Below are 7,749 nucleotides of genomic sequence, written 5' to 3' on the forward strand. Positions count from 1 at the left end.
AATAAACTGGCCTTGGTTGGACGCCGTGAAGAGACCTCTTTGGCCTGTTCTGTTATCTGTTCTCTAGTTCATCCTTATCTATCTTTAGGCGTTCCAGTGATAAAAGATATCTGCTATTTTTGTCCTCCTCACAAGGTCACTCAGCTGGCCTCCATGGCCAAGCCGGGATTCGAAGACTGGTCTCCCAGTGTCCCAGTCCAATGCCCAAACCATTGCACCACACTGCTCCTCTAAAAATTATATACACACTTGTGCCTCCATTTTGGCCAGGGTTAGGGGCACAAGACCCCCGTGGATATGGAAAAACCCCAAATAACAAAACTGCCATGTTTTTACCTGAAAGGACACCTCTCTAGGAATCTCTAGGTCCTCCAGGGCAACTCTGTGGCCAACGTCCGACAGACACTGGCCATAGGACTGCCCTGGAGGAGGTACAAAGGCCTAGTGGAGTATACACCCGTCCCTCCATATTTGCGGCTTTGATATTTGCGGATTTGATTATTCACAGATTTGATTAATATGTTCTCTCTAGGAATCTCTAGGTCCTTCAATGAAACTTTTAGTTAATGTTGACCATAGAGTTGCACTGGAGGACCCAGATATTCCTAGAGAGAACATATTAATCAAATCCGCAAATATCAAAGCCACAAATATGGAGGGATGAGTGTAACACACACACAAACTCAACACAGATTTAATAAATAACCAGGAGTGTTTTTAAAGGCATTTGGATTAAACCACACTGGTTTACACAGTGCACTGCCTTGGCCTTCTAGATGACCATCCATCCTCTGTTTAAAAACAGCCTCCAAAAAGAGGACTCTGCCAGCTTCTGAAGCAGCGTATCTATGGTCCAGCAGTTCTTCCTAATGCTTAGCCGGAATCGCTTTTCCTGTAACTTGAATCCATTCTAGTCTCTGAAGCAGTACTGTCTGGAAACCACCAAGCCCTCCGAGAAGAGACTTAAGGAGCTGGCCGGTATGTTTAGCCTGGAGAAGAGAAGGCTCAGAGGCGATATGATGGCCATGTTTAAATATCTGAAGGGATTCAAAGATATAGCCGTGTTAGTCTACAGCAGTGATGGTGAACCTATGGCGCATGTGCCAGAGGTGGCACTCAGAGCCCTCTCTGTGGGCACACATGCTATTGCCCCAGCACAGAGTTTGCTAGAGCTTCTTACTAGAAAGCCAGAGGGATGTGGCACTTTGCAATAAATAAGTGGGGTCCAGGTTGCAGTTTGGGCATTCGGTCTGTTAAAGCTTCACCATCACTGGTCTAGAGAATCAGTATGTACAGAGATCAGGTTAGCACCTGAAATAAATTGGCAGCATGAGCTTTTGTAGACTTCAATCTACTTCCTCAGATGCACCTGAAGGGTATCATATTGAAGATGGAGCAAGGTTGGTTTCTGCTGCGCCAGAGAAAAGGACAAAGAGATTCCACCTAAACATTAGGAGCAGTAAGGGCTGTTCGACAGTGGAACACACTCCTTCCTCAGAGTGTAGTGGAGGTCTTTAAGCAGAGGCTGGATGGCCATCTGTCGGGAATACTTTCAGAGTTCCTGCATGGCAGAATGGGGTTGGACTAGATGGCCTTTCGGGCTTTTTTCCAACTCTAGGATTCTATGAGAAAACAAGCTCACTTCAGTATCTACAGGACATCCTTTCAGATATTTAAAGGCAGTGTGGTGTAGTGGTTTGAGCACTAGATTATGAATCTGGAGAGCAGTGTTCGAATCCCTGCTCAGTCATAGAAACTCAGGAGTGACTTTGGGCGAGTCACACACTTTCTGTCCCAGAAAACCTCATGATAGGTTCGCTCACTTTAGGGTCACCATGAGTTAAAAATGACTTGAAGGCACTCAACAAAAACAACCCTTAGGAAGAACAGTAAGAGCTGTTCGAACACACTCCCTCTGAGGGTGCTGGAGTCTCCTTCTTTGGAGGTCTTTAAACAGAGGCTGGATGGCCATCCGTCACAGGGAGGGTTTTGACTGAGAGCAGTAGCCTTTTCCAGAACTGTGCTGTAGTTAAGTATAAAGGGTGCCCTTGCAGACTCCCTGACAGGGCAGTATGAGAGAATATTTGCTGGTTGAAATGTTCCACCCCAGGAAATGCCACGGTCGCTCCATTTCCATAGACACACACACTTTCCCTTCTTCCCCACAATGTGTACACAAAAATGTTCACAAATGTCTGTACAGTTCTGTAAGAGGAAGCTGTGTTCATCTGTTGTATTCAGAGGAAAGGGGGAAAGAATTTATTTAGCGGAGCGTGTGTGGATTTCGGTCCACTTTCAGTGATATCACAGCCAGCAGGTTTTAAGCACAGTTGTGGTGGTGAGAAAGGCTCTAATAAGATACAGAAAGATGCAAATTGTGGCCCTGGCCATAGATCTTCTAAGAGTTGTGTGAGATGATAGAGACCTTTCAAGTTGCTGGTTACAGTCTGTTAAAGTAGTATTATCAAATAAAGCAACACTGTCAAGAAGGAGACCAAAACTGGTGAATGTTCTGGAAAACCCAAAGCCCTATGAGGAGCAACTTAGGGAGCTGGGTATTTTTAGCCTGGAGAAGGAAAGGTTAGCTATTTGAAGGGGTGTCATGTTGAGAATGGAGCAAGCTTATTTTCTGCTGCTCCAGGGAATAAGACACAGAGCAATGGATTCAAGCAACAGGAAAAGAGATTCCAGATAAACATTAGGAAGAACTTCCTGACAGCAAGAGCTGACATTGGAAGACACTCCCTCAGAGAGTGCTGGAGTCTCCTTCTTTGGAGGCTGTTTTTAAGCAGAGGCTGGATGGCCATTTGTCACTGGGAAGGATTGGATGGTATCTTCCTGTATGGCAGGGGGTTGGACGGGATGGCCCTTGGGGTCTCCTTCAACTCTAGGATCCCATGATCTGTTTATAATAATAAGCTTTTACAGTTCAACACAAAAACAATTCTTCATTCTTTATGATCAGACAGTTTATTTACAACAGTTGGCTTTACAGACAGCTCTGGCGCACAGTTCCCTTCTGCCCTGAAGTCTGCTTTCTGCTTTTCAGCATGTACCTTTCCCTCTCCTTGATATGAATTAATAGGGATGACAGTTCAGCGGCAAAGATTTGGAACTGTTGGCTCATGGTTCACCCACATTTTTGACTATAAATAAAGCTGCCATTTCCACACAAAACTGTGTCATTTTCAGGTGGCCCTCCCACAAAATGTACCCCAAGAGGTACAGGACATAACCAGCTTTGCAAACAAGGGGATGGAGGCACAGATGGTGAAGAAAACTTGCCCACGGCAATAAAGGATTCTGGTGGAGAGAGACCACAGGCTGCCTTCTCTCTCTGAGGTAAAAGACAATGAGGGCAGGTGGCTCTCAGCCTTCTGTTACTCTTCCCATACAAAACCTGAGCCCTAAAATTTAGACTTCACTTGCTAGAAATCCATAGTAAAGCATCAGTATGCAGGATGTGCAACATGTCAATTGCATCCCTAAGATGCCCCTAGTCTGAGCTAGGAGAGCTCCTGACACGCTGCTAGGCAAAACCGGCACTGCAGACCAGAAAAGAAAAGGGGATAAAAACACATCGTTTTTTGGGCTATGTAGCTATGTTCTAGAAGAGTTTGTTCCTGACGTTTTTCCAGCATCTGTGGCTGGCATCTTCAGAGAAAGTTGCCAGCCATAGATGCTGACAAAACATCAGAAGCAAACTCTTCTAGAACACAGCCACATAGCCCAAAAAACTCACAAAAAAACTATGGATGCCAGCCTTGAAAGCCTTCGACGTCACAATAAAAACACAGTTGCATCCTTAACACGGGATTATTAGTGGGTTTTATGAAGAAGGGACAGGTACCACAGCTCTTGGCAAAACAAGTGCTTCAGGTGAGACCAGGTCCTCCGCAGGAGAGTTATTTATATGGCAGATACCCAAAATACTTTTATTCTGCCTCACTAGGGACAATGGTTTCTCAGATTAGAAATGCTTTTAAAAGCACTTTTGATTTTATATACTGCACTTGCATAATACAGTGGACCCTTGTTATACGCTGGGGTTTGGTTCCAAGATCCCCCGTGTATAACAAAATCCGTGAATGATCAAGTCCCATTAAATGTAATGGCATAGCAAAATGGTGTCCCTTATAAAAAAAGGAAAATCAAGGTAACTTTATACTTTTTTGGAACATTTTCAAACCGTGTATGCTTGAATCCGTGTATAAAAAATCCGTGTATAAGAAGGGCCGACTGTATAAGCAAATATCCCTTTAGGGGTTGAGTGTGAATAAATTGGTTTCTTGAGCTAGCAGACCAGAATTGTACTCCAAAGCAAATAAAGTTCTAGACTGCCAAGACCATCTCAGACTCTTAAAGTAGCATTCCAGCACTTACTCTCAAAAGGGCACTGTGATACTTTTTCTTTCTTTCAAAAACAAAGACTTAATGCTTGCCTAATTCTAAACTAAGCAACCAGGGGTTTGCTCACCAGGATACCTCAGAGGAGAGACAAAGGGAAGCAAGGAGTTGGCTGAGAAAACCATTCATGTTCCATGGAGTGAAGGGTTCTAGTTTACAAACACCACCCAGGTTGCATAGACTGAAGTGGGGCTACTTAGGAAGATTTAGGAACAGAGTTAGCCTACAAGTGATTGCTTAAGGACAGTCTTATTTGTTGTGATATAGCCAAGGAAGGGAGCATGTGCCCTTCATGTGCCAAAACATGCGATGCAGGATCCCAGGGAAGAACCTTTGCATCATGCAGCCATTTGGAGAAGGCAAATGTCTCAGAGTTGAGCTCTAAAACAATTCTCAAGACCAGATCCCAGGAAAGCTACAGTCAGCCAAGATTTTTAAGGCACCGGTTCTTTACAGCAAATGAAGTTAGACAGACTGTCAAGACAGAAAGAAGCAGCACCTATGTCTTGATTGCATTGAGGAGAGGAAGAAACAAATGGAAGAAGACCAAACAAATGGAGTTAAAAGATAGGAGGTTCAGATCTTCCAGGGGGATACATATGCCTACAGCACCCCAAACATAACATTAAAAAAAATTATCCAGGAAACTGAAAGGAATAAACCCCTTGGAATTTCCATCCTCAAAAGAACAGCAAAAACTGGGGGAAAGGAGAGAGAAGACATCATAATGTATTTATTATCTAATATGTTTAAGATCACAATGGACACATATTAAGAAAGTCTAATATCAACAGACAAATAATTTTTGTTTACATAAAACCAGTGTAAACAATATTTATTAAAAATGTATGGCAGGGAAATTTGGAAGAAACGTGTTTTATATGTTGGTGAAACTTTAAGGCTCTCTTTTTTCGGAGTGTATTTATTCCTTGAGGATATGCCTGTTAATTGATATACATTTTAATCTTTTACTGTGTACAAAGATAAAATAATTGCTTATCTTTCCAAATAAAAAACAAACTGGAGCCTTGTTTTTACTGTTAGAGACCTTGCTTGTTTTGTGGCTTAAATAAGTTATAAACTTTGCATTTTGAAATGATGTTCATGTATCTATATAAATATTGTTTTAGGGATTTGCTGTGGCTTCATGAAAAAAAAAGTTTTAGTTTTAAAGAACAAAAAAAATGCATATTGATTTTAGACTTCCCAGATGAAGAATATTGGATAATGATAAGTGATTTTCTGTCCTTGCCTTCCCCACTGTTTTTTTCAAATTTTGGTTGTTTTTCTATTTCTATCAGGAAAACAAAAACAAAAACCCAAAACTTAAGGCTTTGTACAGGACATGGCATTCTTTTTTTGTTCATCCACTGAATAAAATATATTTGTAATTTGGCTACAAAAATGAGTACATCGTCTCTGGTTCCAAAACAGGAAGAATAGCAGCTTTATGCTCACTTTTGTGGACCATGTACCCTGTTAACAACCGAGAAAACAAAAAGAAAGATCAGATGAAGATACTGAAAGGGGAAATTGTTTCCTCTGCAAGACAGAAACCAGAAAGTCGTGGCTTGACTCACTGCTGCCAAAGCTTGCAACATCCAATTATCTAAACACTTGGCTGATTCACACTTCCATCTGTTCAGCATTCACAGTTACAGGTCCCCTCTGCTGAACTGAGTTCAGTGTCATGTACTGCAAAGAAACAGAACATGAAATGCCAAGGGCTCTTCATGAGGTCCCATGCTTTCAATGCAAAAGCTGACCACCTTGAAAATAGCACAAAGAAATTAATGCAACTGCAGTGGAGTTTCCCCCAAAGCCCTGATCCCGTTCTGATCCAGCAAAGCCCCCCGTCCACACCTCTCAAAGGCAGATCTGCCATTTCTCTTTCAGCACAAACAAGACTTAGCAACCTGCCTCCAGCCACATGGGCAGGCAAGGCAGGAATCACAGCCTCCACTATCAGTAAGTCCAGAATGGAACTCTTTGAGTTATTGGAAGAAACCTGAGGCTGCATCTACACTGCAAAAATAATCCAGTTTAACACCACTTTTAACTGCCATGGCTCAATGTTATAGAGTTCTGGGATTGTTGTTTGTTGTGGCACCAGAGCGCTCTGACTAAGAAGGCTAAATGTCTTACAAAACTACAGTTCGCACAGCACTGAATCATGGCAATCGAAGTGGTGTCAAGACTAGATAGCCCTTGGGGTCTCTGCCAATTCTGTGATTCTATGAATATTTCTGCAGTTCGGATTCAGCCAAAGAGTGCTAAATTAGAGCAAGAAACTGATGGAGAGATGCAGCCAGCAATAGACGACTTTTGTGCCTTTCTCCCTTTTCCTATATGTAGAATCAGGTACAGCTGAACTACAAACAGCTCCTCTCATCCTTTCTGAAGGAAGATGGTGTCTGAGTATGTCTCCCCGACTCTACCAGCCCTTGGCCCAGTGCTCTAGAGCAGCAAAGGAGGTGCAGAATAAATCATCTGTCCCCAAACGAGAATCAAGGGAGAGGGATGCCTGGGCTGTATGGAGAGGGGCTGAGAGCATTCCTGCAGGCATCAAAGTTGGAGAAGCGCTGCGAGGGTTGCGACCCAATGTTGGCACAGATCATGCTTTGCATGCAGATGGTACAAAATCTTCAGTTAAAAGGCTCAGGCGGCAGGTGATGGGGAAATACACTTTTCTACCAGAGGCCCAGGGCTACCAGTCAGAGCAGGGGATATCGGGCTAGACATATGAGCAATGCTGGAGTCTAGTCTACAGCAGCTTCCTTGGCTTCTCTCTGAATCCAAGGCCAGTTCAGAGAACTAACTTTAAGGGCATCCCACCCCCATCTCCACCTCAGTTCTGTAGTTCCCAGCATTCCTGCTATTTCTGTATTCTCCAGCAGAGACAGAGAGGCACTGCTCCATGAAGTACAATGGTTGAAAGACGAACGTTGGTACTTACCCGTGATACGTTCATTTCCAGCAGATGAGGGTCCTAGCATCCTGTATTCTGGGTTTAGCTCCTCCTATTTGCTCCTGTAGGTAGGGACAATAAACAAAAGACTGGCCCCTATATAGGGAGGAGCTGGCCCCCCTGAGCCTCAGTCAATAACAAGCCAAGCGAGTAGCAAGGTAAATCAAGGAACTGAACTTTAGTAACATCAGCTAAGGGTTAACTAGAACACCTTAGAAAAAACTAGTCCAAGAACAAACTAGAACTCAGAAAAACCAATCCAGCAACAACAAGAAGAACAAGAACAAGGCAGGTCCACCAACAGGCAGGCAGGGTTGGAGGCCGCAAGCAGCACCCGGGTGGGCAGGATGCTAGGGCCCTCGTCTGCTGGAAAT

This window comes from Sceloporus occidentalis, unplaced genomic scaffold, assembly GCF_023333645.1.
Source record: "Sceloporus occidentalis isolate IW3139 unplaced genomic scaffold, rSceOcc1.0.p SCAF_1, whole genome shotgun sequence".
In the NCBI taxonomy this organism is placed as follows: domain Eukaryota; kingdom Metazoa; phylum Chordata; class Lepidosauria; order Squamata; family Phrynosomatidae; genus Sceloporus; species Sceloporus occidentalis.